This window comes from Balaenoptera musculus, chromosome 11 (assembly GCF_009873245.2).
Source record: "Balaenoptera musculus isolate JJ_BM4_2016_0621 chromosome 11, mBalMus1.pri.v3, whole genome shotgun sequence".
NCBI classification, from domain to species: Eukaryota; Metazoa; Chordata; class Mammalia; order Artiodactyla; family Balaenopteridae; genus Balaenoptera; species Balaenoptera musculus.
Genome location: NC_045795.1, coordinates 46,938,209 through 46,964,535, shown reverse-complemented (window position 1 = coordinate 46,964,535; position 26,327 = coordinate 46,938,209).

Below are 26,327 nucleotides of genomic sequence, written 5' to 3'. Positions count from 1 at the left end.
TATCTTCTTTGGAGAAATGTCTATTTAGGTCTTCTGCCCATTTTTGGATTGGGTTGTTTGTTTTTTTGATAATGACCTACATGACCTGCTTGTATATTTGGAGATTAACCTTTGTCAGTTGCTTCATTTGCAAATATTTTCTCCCATTCTGAGGGTTGTCTTTTGGTCTTATTTATGGTTTCCTTTGCTTTGCAAAAGCTTTTAAGTTTCATAAGGTCCCATTTGTTTATTTTTGTTTTTATTTCCATTTCTCACGGAGGTGGGTCAAAAAGGATCTTGCTGCGATTTATGTCATAGTGTTCTGCCTATGTGTTCCTCTACGAGTTTGATAGTGTCTGGCCTTACATTTAGGTCTTTAATCCATTTTGAGTTTATTTTTGTGTATAGTGTTAAGAAGTGTTCTAATTTCATTCTTTTACATGTAGCTGTCCAGTTTTCCCAGCACCACTTACTGAAGATGCTGTCTTTTTTCCATTGTATATTCTTGCCTCCTTTATCAAAAATAAGGTGACTATATGTGCATGGGTTTATCTCTAGGCTTTTTATCCGGTTCCACTGATCTATATTTCTGGTTTTGTGCCAGTACCATACTGTCTTGATTACTGTAGATTGGTAGTATAGTTTGAAGGCCAGGAGCCTGATCTTCCAGCTCCGTTTTTCTTTCTCATGATTGCTTTGGCTATTTGGGGTCTTTTGTGTTTCCATAAAAATTGTGCAATTTTTTGTTCTAGTTCTGTGAAAAATGCCACTGGCAATTTGATAGAGATTGTGTTGAACCTATAGATTGCTTTGAGTAGTACAGTCATTTTCACAATGTTGATTCTTCCAATCCAAGAACATAGTATATCTCTACGTCAGAGAGATATGTATCTCTTTAATTATATTAAAGAGATATGTATCATCATTAATTTCTTTCATCAGTGTCTTGTAGTTTTCTGCATACAGGTCTTTTGTTTCCTTAGGTAGGTTTATTCCTAGGTATTTTATTCTTTTTGTTGCAATGGTAAATGGGAGTTTTTCCTTAATTTCTCTTTCAGATTTTTCATCATTAGTGTATAGGAAAACAAGAGATTTCTGTGAATTAATTTTGTATCCTGCTACTTTACCAAATTCATTGTTTAGCTCTAATAGTTTTCTGGTACAGTCTTTAGGATCCTCTATGTATAGTATCATGTCATCTGCAAATAGTGACAGCTGTACTTCTTCTTTGCCAATTTGGATTCCCTTTATTTCTTTTACTTCTCTGATTGCTGTGGCTAAAACTTCCAAAACTATGTTGAATAATAGTAGAGAGAGTGGGCAAACTTGTCTTGCTCCTGATCTTAGTGGAAATGGTTTCAGTTTTTCACCATTGAGGACGATGTTGGCTGTGGGTTTGTCATATATGGCCTTTATTATGTTGAGGTAAGTTCCCTCTATGCCTACTTTCTGGAGGATTTTTATCATAAATGGGTGTTGAATTTTGTCGAAAGCTTTCTCTGCATCTATTGAGATGATCATTGAGATGATATTGGCCTATAGTTTTCTTTCTTTGTGACATCTTTGTCTGGTTTTGGTATCAGGGTGATGGTGGCCTCGTAGAATGAGTTTGGGAGTGTTCCTGCCTCTGCTATATTTTGGAAGAGTTTGAGAAGGATCGGTGCTAACTCTTCTCTAAATGTTTGATAGAATTTGCCTGTGAAGCCATCTGGTCCTGGGCTTTTGTTTGTTGGAAGATTTTTGGTCACAGTTTCAATTTCAGTACTTGTGATTGGTCTGTTTAAATTTTCTGTTTCTTCCCGGTTCAGTTTCGGAAGGTGGTATTTTTCTAAGAATTTGTCCATTTCTTCCAGGTTGTTCATTTTATTGGCATAGAGTAGCTTGTAGTAAACTCTCATGATCCTTTTTATTTCTGCAGTGTCAGTTGTTACTTCTCCCTTTTCATTTCTAATTCTATTGATTTAAGTCTTCTCCCTTTTTTTCTTGATTAGTCTGGTTGATGGTTTATCAATTTTGTTTATCTTCTCAGAAAAACAGCTTTTAGTTCTATTGATCTTTGTTACTCTTTCCTTCATTTGTTTTTCATTTTTTTCTGATCTGATTTTTATTATTTCTTTCATTCTGTTAACATTGGGGTTTTTTGCTCTTTTTTCTCTAATTGCTTTAGGTGTAAGGTTAGGTTGTTTGTTTGAGATGTTTCTTGTTTCTTGAGGTAGGATTTTATTGCTATAAACTTCCCTCTTAGAACTGCTTTTGCTGCATCCCATAGGTTTTGGTTCGTCATGTTTTCATTGTCAATTGTCTAGGTATGTTTTGATTTCCTCTTTGATTTCTTCAGTGATCTCTTGGTTATTAAGTAGTGCATTGTTTAGCCTCTATGTGTTTGTATTTTTTACACATTTTTTCCTGTAATTCATATCTAGTCTCATAGTGTTGTGGTCGGAAAAGATACTTGATACGATTTCAATTTTCTTAAATTTACCAAGTCTTGATTTGTGACCCACGATATGATCTATGCTGGAGAATGTTCCATGAGCACTTGAGAAGAAATTGTATTCTGTTGTTTTTGGATGGAATGTCCTTTAAATATCAATTAAGTCCTTCTTGTTTAATGTATCATTTAAAGCTTGTGTTTCCTTATTCATTTTCATTTTGGATGATCTGTCCATTGGTGAAAGTGGGGTGTTAAAGTCCCCTACTATGATTGTGTTACTATGATTTCCCCTTTTATCGCTGTTCCCATTTGCCTTATGTATTGAGGTGCTCCTATATTGGGTGCATAAATATTTACAATTGTTATATCTTCTTCTTGGATTGATACCTTGATCATTATGTAGGGTCCTTCTTTGTCTCTTGTAATAGTCTTTATTTTAAAGTGTATTTTGTCTGATATGAGATATGCTACTCCCTGCTCTTTTGATTTCCCTTTGCATGGAATATCTTTTGCCATCCCCTCACTTTCAGTGTCCCTAGGTCTGAAGTGGGTCTTTTGTAGACAGCATATATATGGGTCTTGTTTTTGTATCTATACAGCCAGTCTATGTGTTTTGGTTGGAGCATTTAATCCTTTTACATTTGAGGTAATTATCGATATGTATGTTCCTATTACCATTTTCTTAATTGTTTTGGGTTTGTTATGGTAGGTCTTTTCTTTCTCTTGTTCTTCCCGCCTAGAGAAGTTCCTTTAGCATTTGTTGTAAAGCTGGTTTGGTGGTGCTGAATTCTCTTAGCTTTTGCTTGTCTGTAAAGATTTTAAATTCTCCATCAAATCTGAATGAGATCCTTGCTGGGTAGAGTAATCTTGGTTGTAGGTTTATCCCTTTCATCCCTTTAAATATGTCCTGCCACTCCCTTCTGGCTTGCAGAGCTTTGCTGAAAGATCAGCTGTTAACCTTATGGGGATTCCCTTGTATATTATTTGTTGTTTTTCCCTTGGTGCTTTTACTATTTTTTCTGTGTATTTAATTTTTGATAGTTTGATTAATATATGCCTTGGTGTGTTTCTCCTTCGATTTATCTTGTATGGGACTCTCTGCACTTCCTGGACTTGATTACCTATTTTCTTTCCCATATTAGGGAAGTTTTCAACTATAATCTCCTCAAATATTTTCTCAGTCCCTTTCTTTTTCTCTTCTTCTTCTGGGTCCCCTATAATTCGAATGTTGGTCCTTTTAATGTTGTCCCAGAAGTCTCTGAGACTGTCCTCAATTCTTTTCATTCTTTTTTCTTTATTCTGCTCTGCAGTAAGTATTTCCACTATTTTATCTTACAGGTCACTTATCCGTTTTTCTGCCTCAGTTATTCTGCTATTGATTCCTTCTAGAGTATTTTAAATTTTATTTATTGTGTTGTTCATCATTGTTTGTTTGCTCTTTAGTTCTTCTAGGTCCTTGTTAAACGTTTCTTGTATTTTCTCCATTTTTTTCCAAGGTTTTGAATCATCTTTACTATCATTATTCTGAATTCTTTTTCCGGTAGACTGCCTATTTCCTCTTCATTTGTTTGTTCTGGTGGGTTTTTACCTTGCCCCTTCATCTGCTCTGTGTTTCTCTGTCTTCTCATTTTGCTTAACTTACTGTGTTTGGGGTCTCCTTTTTGCAGGCTGCAAGTTCATAATTCTCCTTATTTTTGGTTTCTGCCCCCAGTGGCTAAGGTTGGTTCAGTGTGTTGTGTAGGTTTCCTGGTGGAGGGGACTAGTGCCTGTGTTCTGGTGGATGAGGTTGGATCTTGTCTTTCTGGTGGGCAGGACCATGTCTGGTGTGTTTTGTGGTGTCTTTGACCTTATTATGATTTTAGTTAGTCTCTCTGATAATGGGTGGGGTTGTGTTTCTGTCTTGGTAGTTGTTTGGCATTGGCTGTCCAGCACTGTAGCTTGCTGGTCATTGTGTGGTGCTGGGGCTTCCCGTTGAGATGGAGATCTCTGAGAGAGCTTTTGACATGTGATATTACATGGAGCCGGGAGGTCTCTGGTTGCCCAGTATTCTGAACTCAGCTCTCCCACCTCTGAGACACGGGCCTGACACCCGGCCAGAGCACCAAGACCCTGTCAGCCACATGGCTCTGCAGAAAAGGGAGAAAGAAAGAAAGAAAGAAAAAAATATAAAAGAAAATAAAGTTATTAAAATAAAATATAATTATTAACAATAAAAAAATTAAAAAGTAAAATAAAAGGAAAGAAAGAAAGAAGAGAGAAACCAAACCAAAAAACAAATCCACCAATGATAACAAGCACTAAAAACTATACTAAAATGAACAAGCAAACAAAAAAACGGACAGACAGAAGCCTATGACAATTGGTGAAAGCAAAGCTATACAGACAAAATCACACAAAAAAGCATACACATGCACACTCACAAAAAGAGAAAAAGGAAAACAAATATGTATATATATTGTTGTTCCCGAAGTCCACCGCCTGAATTATGGGAGGATTCACTGTCTATTCAGGTATTCCACAGATGCAGGGTACATCAAGTTGACTTTGGAGATTTAATCTGCTCCTCCTGAGGCTGCTGGGAGAGATTTCCCTTTCTCTTCTTTGTTCGCACAGCTCCTGGGGTTCAGCTTTGGATTTGGCCCCACTTCTGCATGTAGGTTGCCTGAGGGCGTCTGTTCTTCGCTCACACGGGATGGGGTTAAAATAGCAGCTGATTATGGGGCTCTGGCTCACTCAGGCCAGGGGGAGGGAGGGGTATAGAATGCAAGGTGAGCCTTTGGCAGCAGAGGCTGACATGACGTTGCAACAGCCTGAGGCGCGCTGTGTGTTCTCCCAGGGAAGTTTCCCTGGATCATGGGAGTCTGGCAGTGGCAGGCTGCACAGACTCCTGGGAGGGGAGGTGTGGATACTGACCTGTGCTTGCACACAGGCTTCTTGGTGGCTGCAGATGCAGCCTTAGCATTTCATGACTGTCTCTGTGGTCCGCGCTAATAGCCGTGGCTCGCGCCCATCTATGGAGCTCGTTTACATGGTGCTCTGAATCCCCTCTCCTCATGCATCCTGAAACAATGGTCATTTGCCTCTTAGGCAGGTCCAGACTATTTCCTGGACTCCCTCCCAGCTAGCTGTGGCACACTAGCCCCCTTCAGGCTGTGTTCACCCAGCCAACACCAGTCCTCTCCCTGGGATCTGACCTCCGAAGAAGCCAGAGCCTCAGGTCCCAGCCCTCACCTGTCCCGACTGGCAGGTGATCAGACAAGCCTCTCAAGCTGGTGAGTGCTGGTCAGCACCAATCCTCTGTGCAGGAATCTCTCCACTTTGCCCTCTGCACCCCTGTTGCTGCACTCTCCTTTGTGGCTCTGAAGCTTCCCCCTCACCGCCCTCTGTCTCCACCAGTGAAGGGGCTTCCTAGTGTGTGGAAACTTATCCTCCTTCACAGCTCCCTCTGAGAAGTGCAGGTCCTGTTCCTATTTTTTGCTCTGTTTTTTCTTTTGCCCTACTCAGGTATGTGGGGAGCTTCTTGCCTTTTGGGAAGTCTGAGGTCTTCTGCCAGCATTCAGCAGGTGTTCTGTAGGAGTTGTTCCACATGTAGATGTATTTTGATGTATTTGTGGGGAAGAAGGTGATTTCCACGTGTTACTCTTCCGCCACCTTGAAGGTTCCTTTCCTGTTTATCTATTTTATATGTAGTGGTGTGTACATCTGTTAATCCCATACACCTAATTTATTCCTCCTCTATAATGTAAAAGAATCTGTATATGTGTGTATGTATATACATATATGTGTATATATATATATATATATGAATCGCTTTTCTTTTTTTTTTTTTTTTTTAATATTTTATTTATTTATTTATTTATTTATGGCTGTGTTGGGTCTTCGTTTTTGTGTGAGGGCTTTCTCCAGTTGCGGCAAGTGGGGGCCATTCTTCATCACGGTGCGCAGGCCTCTCACTATCGTGGCCTCTCTTGTTGCGGAGCACAGGCTCCAGACGCGCAGGCTCAGTAATTGTGGCTCACGGGCCCAGTTGCTCCGCGGCATGTGGGATCTTCCCAGACCAGGGCTCGAACCCGTGTCCCCTGCATTGGCAGGCAGATTCTCAACCACTGCGCCACCAGGGAAGCCCTGAATCGCTTTTCTGAGGAAAGAGGGGGAGCTATGAACAGATGCTAAATACCCTCCCCCGAGAACAGGAGGAGACTATGAGCAGAGGAGCCTCAGGGGGCCAATCAGGGAGAAGATATAAGCCCAGGACCTTACTGAAGAGTTCTGAGGGCATCTGAGCTGGGAGAGGGAGACGCTGAAGAGGCTTTCCTGAGGTCTTTACATCTGCACCATAACCAGCAGCTGAGCACCGAGCGTCCAGATGAAAGTATGGAGGATGCCCACCAGGGAAGAAATGAAGTTATCCATGGGAATTAATTAATTAACTAATTAATTAAAGTATACTTATTTAAACTTAATTTTATTTCTCTCCCTTATTGTACTTAGTAGAAAGTGACAGCAGTATTTTATTTAATCTTAAATAAAATTATGTATTTTTTATACCTCTTTATTAGAGTTTAACTGCTTTACAATGTTGTGTTAGTTTCTGCTGTACTACAGAGCGAATCAGCTATATGTATACATATATCAATATATCTCCTCCCTCTTCAGCCTCCCTCCCACCCTCCCTATCTCACCCCTCTAGGTCATCACAAGGGCACCAAGTTTATCTCCCTGTACTATGCAGCAGTTTCCCATTAGCCATCCATTTTACATTTGGTAGTGTATATATGTCAATGCTACTCTCTCACTACATCTCCACCTCCCCTTCCCCCACTGTGTCCTCAAGTCCATTCTCTATGTCTGTGTCTTTATTCCTGCCCTGCCACTAGGTTCATCAGTACCACTTTTCTAGATTCCATATATATGCGTTAGAATACGGTGTTCGTTTTTCTCTTTCTGACTTACTTCACTCTGTATGACAGTCTCTGGGTCCATGCACCTCACTACAAATAACTCAATTTCATTCTTTTTATGGCTGAGTAATATTCCATTGTATATATGTGCCACATCTTTATCCATTTAACTGTCAATGGATATTTAGGTTGCTTCCATGTCCTGGCTATTGTAAACAGTGCTGCAATGAACATTGTGGTACACGTCTCTTTTTGAATTATGGTTATCTCAGGGCATATGCCCAGTAGTGAGATTTTTGGGTCTTATGGTAGTTCAATTTTTAGTGTTTTAAGGAATCTCAATACTGTTTTCCACAGTGGCTGTATTGATTTATATTCTCACCAACAGTGCAGGAGGGTTCCCCTTTATCCACACTCTCTCCAGCATTTAATGTTCCTAGATTTTTTGATGATGGCCATTCTGACCGGTGTGAGATGATACCTCATTGTAGTTTTGATTTTCATTTCTCTAATGATTACTGAGTTGAACATTCTCTCATGTGTTTGTTGGCAATCTGTATATCTTCTTTGGAGAAATGTCTATTTAGGTCTTCTGCCCATTTTGGATTGGGTTGTTTGTTTTTTTGATATTGAGCTGAATGAGCTGCTTGTAAATTTTGGAGATTAACCTTTGTCAGGTGCTTCATTTGCAAATATTTTCTCCCATTCTGAGGGTTGTCTTTTGGTCTTGTTTATGGTTTCCTTTGCTGTGCAAAAGCTTTTAAGTTTCATTAGGTCCCGTTTGTTTATTTTTGTTTTTATTTTCATTTCTTTAGGAGGTGGGTCAAAAGGGATCTTGCTGTGATTTATATCATAGAGTGTTCTGCCTATGTTTTCTTCTAAGAGTTTTACAGTGTCTGGCCTTACATTTAGGTCTTTAATCCATTTTGAGTTTATTTTTGTGTATGGTGTTAGGGAGTGTTCTAATTTCATTCTTTTACATGTAGCTGTCCAGTTTTCCCAGCACCACTTATTGAAGAGGCTGTCTTTTCTCCCTTGTATATTCTTGCCCCCTTTATCAAAGATAAGGTGACCATATGTGTGTGGGTTTATCTCTGGGCTTTCTATCCTGTTCCATTGATCTATATTTCTGTTTTTGTGCCAGTACCATACTGTCTTGATTACTTTAGCTTTGTAGCATAGTTTGAAGCCAGGGAGCCTCCAGCTTTGTCCTCCAGCTCTGTTTTTCTTTCTCAAGATTGCTTTGGGTATTGGAAGTCTTTTGTGTTTCCATACAAATTGTGAAATTTTTTGTTCTAGTTCTGTGAAAAATGCCATTGGTAATTTGATAGGGATTGCATTGAATCTGTAGACTTCTTTGGGTAGTATAGTCATTTTCACAATATTGATTCTTCCAATCCAAGGACATAGTATATCTCTACATCAGAGAGATATGTATCTCTTTAATTATATTAAAGAGATATGTATCATCATTAATTTCTTTCATCAGTGTCTTGTAGTTTTCTCCATACAGGTCTTTTGTCTCCTTAGGTAGGTTTATCCCTAGGTATTTTATTACATTTGTTGCAAGGGTAAATGCAAGTGTTTCCTTAATTTCTGTTTCAGATTTTCATCATTAGTGTATAGGAATGTAAGTGATTTCTGTGCATTAATTTTGTATCCTGCTACTTTATCAAATTCATTGATTAGCTCTAGTAGTTTTCTGGTAGCATCTTTAGGATTCTCTATGTATAGTATCATGTCATCTGCAAACAGTGACAGCTTTACTTCTTATTTTCTGATTTGGATTCTTTTTATGTCTTTTTGTTCTCTGATTGCTGTGGTTAAAACTTTCAAAGCTATGTTGCATAATTTTGGTGAGAGTGGGCACCCTTGTCCTGTTCCTGATCTTAGGTGTAAATGGTTTCAATTTTTCACCATTGAGAATGATGTTGGATGTGGTTTTGTCATTTATGTCCTTTATTATGTTGAGGTAGGTTCCCTCTATGCCCACTTTCTGGAGAGTTGTTTTTTTTTTTTTATCATAAATCAATGTTGAATTTTGTCAGAAGATTTTTCTGCATCTATTGAGGTTATCATATGGTTTTTATCATTCAGTTTGTTAATATGGTGCATCACATTGATCGATTTGTATATATTGAAGAATCCTTACATTCCTGGGATAAATCCCACTTGTTCATGGTTTATGAACCTTTTAATGTGCTGCTGGATTCTATTTGCTAGTATTTTTTTTTAAGATTTTTAATTAATTAATTAATTATTTTTTAAATTTATGGCTGTGTTTGGTCTTCGTTTCTGTGTGAGGGCTTTCTCTAGTTGTGGCAAGTGGGGGCCACTCTTCATCACGGTGCACGGGCCTCTCACTATCGCGGCCTCTCTTGTTGTGGAGCACAGGCTCCAGATGCGCAGGCTCTGTAATTGTGGCTCACGGGCCTAGTTGCTCTGCGGCATGTGGGATCTTCCCAGACCAGGGCTCAACCCCGTGTCCCCTGCATTGGCAGACAGATTCTCAACCACTGCGTCACCAGGGAAGCCCCCAGTGGTTTGTTTTTTATAATTTAGTAGCCTATATGCTAAATATACCAAAATCTATCCTATGTATTGTTATTTAATATTTGGATGTTTCTTGCCCATTACTATTATGAAAATGGTTCACATGTGTCTGCTCTATGACTTGGATAAGAATTAATAAAACCTAAGGAATGTACAACTAGTTGTACAATATAATCACAATTTATATTCCCATTAACCAAGAATGACAATTCCTGTTATTCCACATCTGAGCCAATGTTTGTATTGCAATTTTAAAACATTTGCCCAATTGTGGAATGTGAAAAAGTGTTTGATTGTGATTTTAATTTGTATTTAATTTATTACCAGTGAAATTGAGCATCTTTTAAATCTTCATTGGATATCCACGTTTTACCTTCCATGAAATGCCTGTTTATATCTTTTGACATTTTTTAATATTTATATGTGAAAATTCTTTATACTGATTGCACCTATAACCTACTTCATGTCTTTTCTTTTCCTTCTTTTTATGATGTCTTTCAGTGAGAGGTTCTTAATTATAACATAATCATATTTATCAATATTTTTCTTTATGATTTCCATTTTGTGTAAATTTTTAAGAAGTTCTTCATTCTCTGACATCATAAGAACATTCTCTTATGTATGCGTCTAAAGATTTTATGTTTCTTTTGTCTTTCACCTTGAATTTGAATTTACCTGGAATTGATATTTATGCACTGTTTCTGAAGGAAAGCACCTCCTCCTCCAGCAAAGCCTTGGGGAGAAGATGCTACACCACCTCTTCCTCACATCTCCCTTCACCCACAGCCCCCACTTGGGCTTAGGATCCCACCTCTGGAGGGTGTAGGAGATATACGAAAATGTAGATTAGAACAAATGGACAGAGAAAGAGGGGGGCTGATATTTTCCATGAAAGGTGTGGAAGTTTTCTCTAAGTAAGAGGCATTTGAATAGAGACCATGAAAACAGTGAATAAATGAGACATTTATTTCTGAAGGAGTAGCACATTTCAGCAAGCCAGAAAAAAAAGGAAATGCTCTGTGGCAGGAGGGTGCTCAGAGATTTCAAAAATGGCAAGGAACCCAGTGTGGTCAGAGCATGTGCATGTGCATGTGCATGTGCATGAGGAGGAAAGGGACACCAGGATCCTAGTCTATTTTTACAAGCTTCTACCCTTCAGATTAGCCCAATTCACCTACCTAATTAGAAAACTTCTTGTTTTTAAGAAAGTAACTTGAACATCCTTCTGACCCCTAGGTTGAGCAAGTGAATACTCCACTGCATTATGACGGTCTTTTACTTTCTGTTTCACCACTAAACGATCAGTTTCTTAAGGAACAGATTTTATCTTGTCTTATTTTCTTGTTCTGAGTGATTGGAATGGTCACTGCTCAATAAATATTGAATAATGAACAAATAAATGCAAATGAGTGATTGTAAAATTTTCTTCTGACTTCCCTTTGGCCTAGTAGAAACTAGATGGAGTAGGAGCCCAGAACCACTGATAAACAGAATCTAGACATGGTCACTTCTGCTTTTTACCATGTATAAGAGTCTTAAGAATGAGTCTCAGACCACAGCTTCCAGCCATGTCCCTTTATTGAGAATTAGTGACTGGCTGATTCTTTTTTTTTTTAATACACTTAATTAATTAATTTCTTTTTAAACATCTTTATTGGAGTATAACTGCTTTACAATGGTGTGTTAGTTTCTACTGTATAACAAAAAGAATCAGCTATACATATACATATATCCCCATATCTCCTCCCTCTTGCATCTCCCTCCCACCCTCTCTATCCCACCCCTCTAGGTGGTCACAAAGCACCGAGCTGATCTCCCTGTTCCATGTGGCTGATTCTTATGTCTCTCTCTATTCTAGTCAGTGGGTGTTGGTGTTTAAAGGCTCTGTGGGCTGACCTCTTGCCTGGCTTGACTCTCCTCTGTCCCCTAGGCTGTCCCTTATTCACCGGTGCCTACCTGGTACAGGAAACTGAAAATCTGAAGTCACTACTTGCTGTGGTTTGGAACACAGGACCCGGTTAATTTGCATTTGCTTCAGCCAACAGTGGTGTCAACCTCTGCCTATAGAGAGGGGCTGGTCATGCTGCTCTGGTCAGCTTTATCTCACAGACAACCTCCTGTCATTTCACTCTGCTTATTCCCTTGACTCATTGGGACATCCTACATGTCACAGCCACTGTTTTTCCTCACCCTAAATCAGGAAGTATATAATTCTGCCTGATGTTGAGACTCTCTGAAGCAGTGAGTTATGTGTCCAGCCCTGGCCTCAAGGCCAGTGATGAGTAGCAAACTGGCCATAATATTCATGTAGTCAGAGTTGTCAGAGTGGGCAAAGGTGCTTGTGACCAGAGAAGTTATACAACATATGACCTAAGGACCAGGGTGGAGAGATGTTCCCTAGAGGTCCAGGATACCAAGAGCAGACCATAGCCTCAGAGAAAGAGAGCCTTCAAGGCAGATGGAGAGAAACAGTGAAAACTGGATCTTGAGTGTGAACAGAATGCAGTGAAGGCAAAACAAGAGGAAAGAAAGATAAGAAAAGAGAAGCAACACACAGAAAGGGCAGAGTACAAAGCACCTGTGGTGTGTATAGAAGGAGTCACATCAGAAAGAGACTAGAAGTGGAGAAGACAGAAGAGGGAGCACCCGGACAGCAGAGGTCATGCCAGTTTCCTGGCAGAGGAAGCCACACCCTGATCCAGTCTGCCACCTGTGGAGTAATGAAGGGTAAATTAGTTGCATATCAAGGCAGTATACTTCAGATTTAAATATACTTAAAAATTAATAATACTTAAAACTTAATAATACTTAATCCTTGATTAATGAAATTCTTAAGTAAGTCCATTGCTTTAAAAATTCCATAGAGTACTTACATTCAGATGATTCTTTTCTCCATAAAGATGTGAACATTGATGGACCTCGTGTCCTATCTGGTAATGTTTAGAATTAAAGACAGACTTAGGTTTGAATCTAAGCTCTGCCTCATGGTAACTGTGACTATGGCATGTCCCTTGCCCCACCTAAGCTTCAGTACCCTTATTTGTAAAATGGGACATGATAATATTGTCCTGATGATTAAATAAAAAATTGCATGTAAAATTCTGCAGTGCCTTGGATACGATAAGAATGTAGTCATCATACTTATTATTTATTTTATATTTTCAATGTGAAATTAGAGACACCTTTCTAAGGACATCCTGACAACTGAACTGAGCACGTAAATGGATTGTCTTTACCTCACTGGGATGAATCCCTACAAGTAGTCTCACTCAACCTTTATTTTTATCAATCTTGGCTTGCATTCTTGGTTCTGTCTAGTTCCCCTCTCCTTCCCTCTTTCAGATGTTACCAATGTTGGTATCTTTCAAGTGTTGAGTTTTGTCTCCAGTTGTGACCAATGTGAAATGTCAGTCCAGTGGGAATACCTGACCAAGATTAACACAGGTAGGGGCTATCCATCTTGTAAACAGGGAGGTTTCAGATCTAGTTTACAGTTGATGACATATCTCAGACCATCTAAAAAGTAAAATTGAGTAACTATACTTCAGGTATCCAAATAGAGCCAGGTGGCCATTGTGAATGTGTTTTCAGATACTTGCCTGCATCACTGAGAAATTGAATTTTCAGAGCTATATCAAATTCAAGGACACCACTAGCCATTTTCCAAACAATATCTGCTAGCAGTTGCCAGCTGCGACCTTGTAGTTTCAAAATTCCCCACCTTCAAAACTATATATTCATTGTGAACTCAAACAAATCTTTGCTTAACGAGCATCTTCATGTCTTGCTACCTTCAATCCTAATTCTTGAAAAACAACTTACGTAGCCTTGTGTATTTTTGCCTTTGTAAACTTTTCCCATTTTGTAGCCTGACAAAACACAATTCAAGTGCTTCTTGAATCTGTATCTCTTGCTGCAGTCCTAACAAACCCCGAATAAATGCCTCTTTATTTCAACCACGTCTCCATTCTTGGAATTATTTGTTAATAGGGTGTTACTTTTTCTCTCTGCTGCCTGTAACATTTTCATCATTCAGGGGGCAGAAGTTTACACTCCCTTTCTTCACAGGACCCATACTAAACCATCATTCATGTAAAACCTAAAGGTTCTTCAGCAGATCAATTTAACATTTAATATGTAGCTATTTCACAGGTCTTTTCTCATATTACTTATATAACTTGACGCTCTATACCTTGGCAAATCATCTGAATTTCTTTCAAAGTGTTACAAAAGCAAAATTCAACTGAGTAATTTTAAAGAGCTTATTGACTTTATTCCGTGATTCATGAATCTGGAACCATACAGTCTATCAAACAGAAATGAGCTCCAAGAGCTAAAGAAGGCAAGAGATTTTATAGGCAAAAGGAGCGGGAACAAAGAAGTTGCACTAGGCAAAAAGCTGGTTGGTAATTGCAAGTTTACTTTCCTTTAGGCGATGGTAGGGGTTTCTCGGGCAGATGACCTAACTAGTCCTGATCAGGAGATTCCTAACTGAATGGTTTAAGATTCAATTTCTAGGAAAGAGGAAACTGTATGTAAGTTAATTCTCAGTTTGGTGACATGATGCTTAACATAAGCAACCCTATTTTAGGCCTGTTTTCTTGTTTTTAACAGAGGGTAGTTATAGAAGATACATTTTTAAGACTACAGAAATTGACATTCAGACTTGAAACATTTCATATGGTGACTCAATGACAGAACAAATATTTGAACCAGCATTTGTTACCTTATCATTTTATTCTGGAAAATCTCAAATCTTCTCCTGGTTGATCTATGTTACATCATTGATACACACACACACTCTCTCTCATTGCAGTGCAGCAGCTCCTGCTTCCATCCATAAACTCTCTGATATTGGTGATCTCCTCTCATTCAACAGAGTGAGTGACATGCTCAGGTTAACCCTACATCTTGCTAGAAATCTGGAGGATGAACCATATTCTCACAGATAAGACCAGAATGAAAAAAAGAAAAAAATAAAAAAGTTTATCCACTTACTAATGGTGAATCCTTGAAAGTCTCAAAAAAGCCATTCTTGGTTATAATTGCTTACTATTGAACTTGCCCATTAGTGTTTCCTGGTTCAAATTGTTTTCTGCTATGATGAATTGATTATTAAGTATTCCATCCAATGTACTTCACCATGTGCAGGATTTTCAGTTTGGTTTTCTCATAATGATCAAGTAATGAGAAGATTAAACAAGCCTGCTTGATTTATTAAAGATTGATTCTATATAGGTTTTCTCATTAAATTTCAGCCACATAACTAAAACCAAAAATATGTAAAATAAAACCATAGCTCTGACATCACTGTTCTGTTTATTTCTATAGTTTAAAATAAATATCTTGATGAGAGCTTCCTTTTCAGCACATGCCATAATTGGAATGTTTGTTGCCATGGTGATGGGCTGTTGTGGCTCTTTATATCATAAGGGTCACAATTGGAGGTTAGCCTTTCTGAACAAAGAAAGAATTATCCAGGCCCGAAAGAAACACGTTATCCTACAAAAGTATATCCCATCTGTTCCTGGGAGACACTAATTTCCTTTGGTGATTTGCTTTATATACCAGTTGTATGGGTTTAGTTTAAAGTCAACCTTCTACCAATAAATAGAGCCATTTTGTGTATGATGTCAAATTAGGTTGTTCTAAATTGTGAGACTGACCAGTCCCATTATCAATTCCCAAAGTGAATGGATGCCATCCTGTAAGTCTTCTGGGTTCATTGCCTGCTACACCTGATCTATTACTGGTTGGGAGTATTTTTCTATGGCATGGAACATAACACACAATGTAGTGATGGCTCTTAAAAAGAAATTATAATTTTGGGGAAATTTCAGAGTTGCCTCTGATATTACATCTATGAAAAAGTCAAACTCATACAGAGAGTAGAAAAGTGGTTACCAGGGTTCTGGAGTGGGGGAAATAGGAAAAGGTTGGTAAAAGGGAAAAATGTTCAGCTATAAGATGAATAAGATCTGAGAATCTAATGTAAAACATGGTGATTATAGTTAATATGTTTTGTATAATTGAAATTCAGTAAGAGGGAAATCCTAAATATTCTCATGAAAGAAAAGAAAGAGGAAGGAAGGAAGGAAGGAAGGAAGGAAGGAAGGAAGGAAGGAAGGAAAGAGAAATATGTGAGGTGATGAATGTTAATTAACTAGTTGGGGGAATCCTTTCACATTGCATACATATATCAAATCACCACAATGTACCTTTAAATATCTCACAATTTTATGTCAATTATACCTCAAAAAAGCTGAATTTTTAAAAAGATATTACATCCATGAAAAATGGAAGATTAATTGTGTTTAGCTTGATAACATTTAGGAACATAGAACATGAGTGATCAAAAAAATCTCCCAGGCTGATAGAATGTGGGCAAGTTTTATTCATTACTCAATTCTGAATTGTCATGTTTACCAGGATTTTTTTCTTAATGCATAATTTATAAAGAAGCACACACTGGAAATGCTCCAATGGGTTTAATCCTAGTCTCTCAAAGTAAAAAGTTGTATTTAGAGATTACATACACTTTGTGTGGACCCCTTGTTTACAATGGATTGTAAAAAGTTATAGTGAGATATCATACACTAATTTTCTCTGTTTTTCATTTTAGCATTTCCTTCAATATGAGTCTTCCTCTAGTTAGTAAGAGGTATCCATGTTAGCTTGTAGAGAGTTAGGTTGTTATCATAAGAATGCAAATAAAAACAATCTGGTGTTCTGTTTTTTTAATATTTTCAAAATAGAATTTTTGAGTCCAGATTAGAAATGGTTGTTTTGAAAGGCAATTTTTTCAATTTGAAAGAGTTGAAATTTACACAAGGCCCTAGAAAATAGGAATGATGGGACTCCAACAGAATAGTAGCACATTGATAAACTAACAAGCAATAGGAGGAAAGAGGACGGAGAATGACACAAAACACCCTGTCCCAAGAGAGGAGACAGATTCATTTTTCCTAATGAGTGGGAGTGTTACAGAATCCAAGCTCAGTCTGCTTGCTGCACAACAGGCCAATAATTGGGAGACAAGGTGTTGAGGCAAGGAATAGTGACTTAATTCAGAAAGCTAGGCATCCAAGAAGGTGGCAGACTAATGTCCCAGAGTACCATCTTATCGGGGTCTGGATGCCAGTTTCTTTTATAAAACAGAGAGTGGGAGGAGATGAGGAAGTAAAGTAAAAAAGGCCATTAATCTTGCAAAATATCTCATGGCTTGACCTGCATCAGGGAGGGGATGTGTTCATTTCTTCTTTTCTGCAGCCATTCACAGATGGACAGGGTCAGATTATCTCCCTGTGAGCTGAACAAAGGCATTTTAGTTTAACATTCAGGCCATTATGTATGCTCAGGCTTCCCTGAGGCAGGCCATTATGTATGCTATGACTATAGACAACATCCTTTTAGTGATTATAATAAAAAAAACAATGAAAAGAAAAGATTAAAGTAAAAGAAACAGATCCAACATGGAGTCAGATTTTGCTCTTCCTTGTTACAATTCCCCACTCTCAATATCCATTTCACAATCTTGTGGGAAAAGGGGCAGAGACCACTCTAACTGCTTCCTGCTGTGTAGGGGCGATGAGGGGTGATCATGGAATGGAATTGATCAGCCTTGGGCAGGGAATAATTCTTAGAATTTTTAGTAAATAGTGCAGCTCTCAATTATTTGAACCTGTTGCTGTGTTGTTCAGTAGAACAGGATTAAAGTAGATTGACCCACTCTTCTCCAGCTGTAAGGAAATTGCAATCTCAACACTTATCCTTTTTGAAGAGCAACCTTAAGCCTTCTAAGGGTTCACAAACCCACTGCTCCCTAGGACTCTCAGGAGTTGGGTCGTTTTTTTATGATGGTGCAGCTTTAATCTGAGTGTGATGAATACAAGGTTTTATCCCAGCCAGTTTGACAGATGAATGTGTGCTGAGTAATACCACATGTGGTCCTGTCCACCTTGCAGTCAGCTGGTGCTCAGGTTCTTGATCTCGCCAGGTTTGTTTTTTTTTTTTTAAATCAGTGTTCAGGTGTTCTTTTTTATAAATTTTATTTATTTATTTATTTTTATTTTTGGCTGTGTTGGGTCTTCACCTCTGTGTGAGGGCCCTCTCTAGTTGCAGCAAGTGGGGGCCACTCTTCATCGTGGTGTGTGGGCCTCTCACTATCGCGGCCTCTCTTGTTGCAGAGCACAGGCTCCAGACATGCAGGCTCAGTAGTTGTGGCTCACAGGCCCAGTTGCTCCACGGCATGTGAGATCCTCCCAGACCAGGGCTCAAACCCGTGTCCTCTGCATTGGCAGGCAGATTCTCAACTACTGCACCACCAGGGAAGCCCTCTCCAGGTTTTAAGGAGGACTCAATCTCCAGGTCGGAAAGGATGTAAGGTTACTTCAGTTGGACAGACAGACCCTCTGGAAGCAAACTCATTAACAAAGGTTAGTATAGTGCCCAAATCTTTAACATAATTAGCAACAGCTAGGTCTTTCAGAGCATTTACTGATTTACCTGTCCAGGCAGACACCTGGATTGGCCTACCATACTATATTTCAAAGTGACTTAATTTAATCCTACTTCTGGGAGCCACTCTGATCTGTAGCAAGGCAATTGGCAAGGCCTTATCCCAAGTTAAATTAGTTTCTTGACATACTTTAGCAATGCTCCTTTTCAATGTATGATTCATTTTCTCATTTCTTCCTGCTGATTGTGGTCTCAAGGATGAATGTAACTTCCAATTAATTTGCAGTGCTTTAGCCACTTGTTGTGTTATGCTAGAGAAAAAAGCAGGTCTGTTATCACTCTGAAGGGTGTTGTTAGATAGTCCAGACAGGGGAATAATTTCCATAGGAGGACTTTAACCACTTTGGAGGCTTTTTCTGTCCAGGTGAGATATGCTTCTACCCATCCTGAAAAAGTGTCCACACACACCAGCAGGTATCTGAATTTTCCTGCAACACGAGGCATTTGAGTTAAGGCCTATTTGTCCATCCTCTTTGGGACAGGGGCCTTTTTGCTGAGTCTCCATCTGGGGAAGCCTGACAGCAGTTTGGGGGTTATTTTTAACACAAATCATGCAATTCTGAGTGACTCACTGGATGGTCTTTTGTAGGTGAGGTCCCATTATATACTTCTGAATCCATTGCAGGGTGGCATCTCTCCAGTAATGGGTACTGTCATGAATGTGCTTCAGCACAGTGTCCAAGAGGACCTTAAGAATCAAAACAGTTCCTTGTACTTTACATTTCCAGCCAGGTGAGTTATGATCAAGAGTGAAATCCCACTCTTTGACCCTCTCCTTGTCCTTTTCTGAAAACACTGGCTGACATTTTGGCAAGTCAATCTGCAGGAGAAGTGACCCTATCATGGCTTGATAATCACCTTCCTTTGCTGCTTTCTTTGCAGCTTGGTCAGCTAACAGATTGCCCTTTATTATATGAGTCTCTCCTTTCTGGTGGCCTGAGCAGTGCATTATGGCCACTTGTGAGGGCTTATGGACTGCTTCTAATAGTGACAGGATTTCAGAAGCATGTTTTATATCTTTATTTTGAAGTGAGAATTCCCCTTTCTTTCCAGATTGCCCCAAGAGCATGTATCACAGAGAATGCATAGAGGGAGTCTGTGTGTATATTTACTCACTTCCCTTCAGCAAGGAGCAGGGCTCTTGTCAGACCAATGATTTCTGCCTTCTGAGCTGAGCTCCCTGGAGCCAGGGTTTTTGCTTCAAAAATTCTTTTAAGTGTTACCACTGCATACCCAGCACGTTGCCTACCTTGGTCCATGAAGCTGCTTCCATCAGTGAAAATTCCATATCTGGCTCTGCCAAGGGTTGGTTCTTTAAGTCTCGTCTGCTAGAGTACACTAGCTCAATGATGTGTAGGCAGTCGTGCTCTGGGGATTGTGCAGCATCAATTGGGAGCAACGTGGCTGGATTTAGGGCTGAAGTGACTTGAAGTCTTGCATTGGGATTGTCTAGGAGAATGACTTGGTACTTTCCCATTGTGCTGGAAGTCAGCCAATAGCCCCCTTTCTGTTCCAGCAAAGAAGGGACATGGTGAGGAATATACACACAGGTGGGTTGCCCCAGGGTAAACGTCTCAGCTTCCTGAAGTACATCACTAGTAGCTGCTACAGCTCAAAGGCAAGGGGGTCACCCCTTAACAGTCTGTTCTAGTTGTTTTGAGAAGTAGGCAACAAGTCGAGGGATATTACCCAGAGTTTGAATTAACACCCCAAGACTTATGCATTGTCTCTCATGTACATACATTTTGAAAGGTTTCTTTAAGTCCAGTAGTCCCCAAAGCTGGGGATGAAACTAACTTCATTTTTATTGTTTCAAAGGCTGTTTGGCCCTCTTTAGTCCAAGTAAGGGGCTCAAGATTGTGTCCCTTCAGTGCCTCATAGAGGAGCTTTACTATGAGCCCACAGTTTGGGATCAAAACCCGAGAGAACCCTGCCATCCCCAGAAAACCTCTCAGTTGTCTGTGGGTCCTGGGTGCTCCCAAACCTGCAATTGCCTGCTTTATTTTAGGCAAAAGATCCTGCTGTCCTTGGGAGAGGACAAAGCCTAGATACATGACTTGCTGTTTGTAAATCTGAACTTTTTCCTGGGAGACCTTATATCCACAATTGGCCAAATAGTTCAAGGTTCTGATTGTATTTTGTAGACATTTATCATATGCAGGGCTCACTATGATCAAGTCGTCCACATATTGGACCAAAAGTCCTTTGCCCAATATTAACTTTCTAAGATCTCTAGCCAACATCTCCCCAAACAAGGTAGGGGAATTCTTAAATCCTTGAGGCAGGACTGTCCAACAATACTGTTGGACTGCCTGTGTTTCTGGGTCCTGCCATTCAAAAACAAATAGCTGCTGTGTTTCTTCTGCAATAGGAATGCAGAAAAAAACATCTTTCAAGTCCAGGACTGAGAACTAGCTGTATTCTCCTGGAATAGTTGTGAACAGAGTGTATGGATTAGACACCACAGGGTGTACTCTTGGGTTACTTCATTAATAGTCCTCAAATTTGGACAAAACAATACTCTGCTGAGTTTGACTTTTTGACTGGGAGGATAGGGGTGTTATATGGGGACCTGCAAGGTTTAATCAGTCCTATTTTCAAAAACTTCTCCAGAATTGGCTGAATTCACTTTTCGGCCTCTTGTCTCAGAGGATATTGTTTTAGATTAGGTGTCCCAGTATCCCTTTTTAATGGGATTTGTATTGGTCTTGCATTTTTGGCCTTCCCCGGAGTGCTGTCAGCCCACACTTCGGGCCTTACCTTTTTGTAGACCTCAGTGGGAAAGAGCTCTGTCTCCTTTTCTGGGGTTTCCATGAGCACCATTTGTAGGCTTAAAGTGTGCTCCGGTGGGACCCTGATGTCAAGCTGTTCTGGTGAAAAAGTTACTTGAACATTTAATTTACAAAGGAGATCTCATCTCAAAAGGGGGACTGGACACTCTGGCATATATAAGAAGCTATGTTTCAGGGTGAGGTCCCCTAGTTGGCATTCTAGAGGTTGTAAGAATGAACAGTTTTCTACTTCTTCAGAAACTCCTGTGACCAGGATAGACTGAGATGATAGTTTCTATGCCACCTTGGTATTTACCACAATATGTGGCACCCGTATCTATTAGAAAGTCAATCAACTTGTTCTCCATTGTCAAAGTTACCCAGGGCTCCTGTGGGGAAATTAGAATTGGACGCCTCAAGTCCAAGAGAGTTCCTGGGCCTCTTCATTCATTATCAGAGTGTTCCTCTCTTTCTACCAAATGAGAGGTTCCTGTCTTCCTTCTATTATTCTACTTCCTATTTTTAGTGTAAGGCAATCTTTTTTCCAATGCCCTTCCTCCTTGCAGTAAGGACATTGTTCCTTCCCCAATGGTGACTTACCTTCCTTTAGGTTACTCGCTTTCCAGGAATTCAATGCTGCTGCCTGAAAAGCTGCCTTCCATTTTGCATCTTCTTGCTTCTGTTGTTGTTCCCTGTTTCTGAATACTTAAGCAAAATGTAAAAGCACTTGAGAAGGGTTCATTCCAAATGCACCATCTAACTTCTGTAAATTTATACTTATATCTGGGGCACTTTGCCCAATTACGGTCATATTTACCATCCTTATGTTCTCAGGGGCCCCAGGGTCTGCATCTGTGTAGCACCTATAAGCTTGATAAATCCTTTCTAGAAACTCTGATGGATTCTCATTTGGTTTTTGTTTTATCTCCTAAATTTTGTTTAAGCTCTTTTGTCTAGGTACCCCCTTTTGAAGACCCACTAAGACAGATCTCCTATAATGTTCTAAAAGTGGCCTGCATCCATTATTAGGATCTCCGTTAGGCTCAGCAATGAAGATTGCCAGATTTGTTTCTGGAGTTCCATTTGGACCCACTAGATGGAGCTGGTGCACTTCCTCTCTAGCCTTCTCAATGACCATCCTCCTTTCATACCCAGTAAGCATTATATTCATGAGTGTGAATGTCTGCCCAAGTGGGATGGTGAGTGGCAAATATAGAGGTGAAAAGTTCAGTCATATGGAGTGGGTCCTCTTGGTAAGCAGGGTTGTGGTTTTTCCAGGTAAGCAAATCTAAATTTGAGAATGGATTGTGCTTCCATAGAAACCCAGTTGGTTGGCCATTTGCATTAAGGCTTCGTACAGGATATCAGTACAAGGGAAATTGCCCTGCTGTGGGAAGGGGCTCCCAGTCCAAACTGGGTGCCTTGTCAGGTCTTATATAGTGATACTAAACCAGGTCCCTGAGCCCTGTGGTTTAACAGAGAAACTTCTATTCGATCCCCATGGGTAAGGGAAACAGGAGGTGGTGAAATGAGTGAATATGTTGGCGGTGTAGTGGGGGGATATTGGAACAATGGCTGGTGCAGCATGTTTGGCCAGTGGGAGAGTTGGATAAGCCAGAGGGGGGTTTAAGTTTTGAAGTAACATGTCCCCACTCTCATTTTATCCCTCTTCCCCTTGTAGAACAGGTTCCCCCTTGGGTTTCCTTTCAGACTGCTGCACCATAACATGGCAGCCCTCTGACTTCTTTTACTCCTGATGCAATAGCATAAATGCTTCTACATATGGAATCTCATCTCTTTCCCCTGCTCTTTTGCAAAACACTTCTAATTGTGAGATCGTATAATAATTGAGTGAGCCATTCAGGGGTCATTGCTGTTCTGATCCTAACATATACTGATTCCACACCCTATTACAATAGTACACTATCTTTTTCTTAGTCATAGGCTCATGGCTACGTTTTGCCCATTTATCTAATATACGCCCCAAAGGGCTTTCCTTTAGGATAGATGAAGTATTTCCCATTTTTATAAGTTTGTATAACACTGAAACACAAAAGACTCAAAGAAATTCCTACACAAAAAGCACAAATTCCAACATTGATGCACACAAAACAGAAACAAACAACCTGGTTCCCAAATCAGGTAGAGTACAACAACAATTCCCCTCTCCAACAGGGCACCCCAATCAAACAAACTGGCTGGTCCCATAAAGGGAGAGCCCAAAATGAGGGGGGAATTTGTTCCTGGTTGTACACGCCAGAGCGAATTACCCTACTAATCGAGTCCATCGACTCGCAGAAGTTTGTCAGTTCCTTGCTTCAACTGCCAAACACTGGGGTAGCTGGTGCCACTTCAGGGAAATTTGAAGGGAAGATCCTCAGGACAAATGGTCCTGGCAGCTGCTAAAGCCTTGCCCCCAAGTTCCCTCATCGTGGCCAGTTAGCCTCAAACAGCAAGCCTCGTGGCTGGCTCGCCAAATTTGCGACCAAATCCAAGCTTGGTCTGCTCGCCACATGACAGGCCAATAATTGGGAGACAAGGTGTTGAGGCAAGAATAGCGACTTTATTCAGAAAGCCAAGTGTCTGAGAAGATGACGGACTAATGTCCCAGAGTACCATCTTATCAGGGTCTGGATGCCAGTTTCTTTTATAAAACAGAGAGGGGTAGGAGATGAGGAAGTAAAGTAAAAAGACCATTAGTCTTGCAAAATATCTCCTGGCTTGACATGCATCGGGGAGGGGGTGTGTTAATTTCTTCTTTTCTGCAGCCATTCACAGATATGCAGGGTCAGATGGTCTTCCTGTGAGTTGAACAAAGGCACTTAAGTTTAACATTCAGGCAGAGGGGCAGGGTTCCCTGAAGCAGGCCACTATGTATGCTTACAACTGTAGACAGCATCCTTTTAGTGATTATAATAACAAAAGCAATGAAAAGCAAAGATTAAAGTAAAAGAAACATATCCAACATGGAGTCAGATTTTGCTCTACCCTGTTACAGGAGAATTATTCAAACTATTTTGGGGAAGGGGTGGGATTTCCAAGGTATTGGGCCACTGCCCAATTTTGGCCCTTTATGGTCAGCCTCGGAACTGTCATGGTGCCTGTGGTTGTACCATTTAGCATGCTAATGTAGTACAATGATTATATAATGAGGCTCAAGGTCTACAGAAATCAAATCTTCCACCATCTTGGGCTTAGTTGGTTCTAAAATTTTTGTTGTGTACTTTTTCTTTTCCTCCGTGGCTGTGTCATTCTTTTAAGGGTTGTGCCCTGCCCCCTTCCTTCTTGACTTAAAACCTAGTTTTAATACCTAAACTAATGGCAGTTTTCACCTTCCTTAGAAATGTAATCTTAATCAACAAGTCTGAAATTTTCTAGCCAGCAACACTGAGTTAATCTGTTACTTGTCTCTCTCCATCTCCCAAAGGAAGAAAATGAAATCTGCATGATAAAACCCACCCCATTCCCTTCCCCAAAGAAGATGTCCTGGCCTATAAACAATTCTTTCTTTTCTTTTGCTAATAGTTTCCTTGACCCAACCTTCTTCATATAAAAATCTTCCATTATGTACAACCCCTCAGAGAACCCATGAAGTTGCTAGATGGGATGCTGTCTAATTCATGAATTTCTTAATAAAGCCAGTTAGATCTTCAAATTTACTCAGTTAAATTTTGTTTTTTAATAGCTTCCAGAGAGCCATGTGCTGTTTCTCTTGTTTTTGAGACCCTGTCTAGACACCAGGAGAACAAACCTGGGTTATCAGCTGGATGATGAGGGAGATGGGTTTGTCATTCCCTGTTGCTCCAGATGACAATTAGCCAATCCTCTGAAGCAGAATCACCTCTGCTGACCCACAGCTTATAAGTTTGTGTGAATGTATCAGTAAAGATAGGAGGACTGACCAGCTGAGTCTAGCTGAAAACACCAACTCACAGCATCATAAACTAAATAAATGTTGTTGTTTTATTCCAATAATGTTTAGAGATTTTTATTTTTTGCTGCTTAGCAATAACAAACTGATAACTAGAGGTTGGATGCTGCCATAACAAAAGTCTAAAATATGTGCCATTGGCTTTAGGACCAAGCTGCAGGTTAAGTATGGAAAAGTGGTGGGGAAATTGATAGCAAAAACATTAAAAAAAAAAGCAAGTAAACTGTGATTAAGAGATGGAAAAATAATTGATATTGAAGACTGTAGAAAATAGGTGACACACATTTTGTAGTACAAAACAACTGGCAAAAATGCTGTATAAAGTAATTTAGAAGATGGAGAATATATACATTTTTGGATTTGGCCAAAGAAATACTCAGATCTTCAGAATGTTGAAAATGTCAGGTGGCAGGACCTGGGTTGTAAGATAAAATTGTTTCTCTTCTCCAGTCTCCAAAGATAGTAAAATTCCTCAAAATACAATGAGGTTTAAAGGTAAAGAACAAATTAAGGTGTAGCTGGAAGACTCTTTGATAAGACCTAGTAGAATTTTTTTTGGTAGATCCTGTAAGCCAGATAAAAGAGCTTCTAGGAATCTTAAGGACATTATCACTCAGCAGACTGACATAGAATAGAAAAGTAACTATAAATAAGTCTAGAGCTGTACTGTCCAATATAACATCTATTCACCACATGTGATTATTAAATTGAAATTAATAAAAAATGAGTAACACTTAAAAATCAGTTCCTCAGTTGCACTAGATGCATTTCAAGTGCTCAGTAGACACACCTGACTAAGGGTTTTTGTGTTGACAGTGGAGAATATTGAACATTTCTATCATAGAAACATATTGGATATTGCTGGTCTAGAAAAAGAAGTATGTCTCAAGCACAATTGTGAGTGTGTTTTTTTGAGCATGAAATGAAGTATAATCACATAATTAGGAATCATTCAAAGATTTTAACATATATATTATATTATGTATATATGAAAAAGTGTTAAAATCATAATATGTAAAGAACTTATACAACTTAATAGAAAAAATCCAATTAAAAATGGGCAGAGGAACCAAATAGACATTTTTCAAAAAGACATACAAATGGCCAACAGGTACATGAAAACGGGCTCAAAATCACTAATCGTTAGGAAAATGCAAATCCCAAACCACAAAGAGGTATCATTTAACAACTGTCAGAATGGTTATTATCAAGAAGATTTCTTGAAAAATAACAAGTGTGGA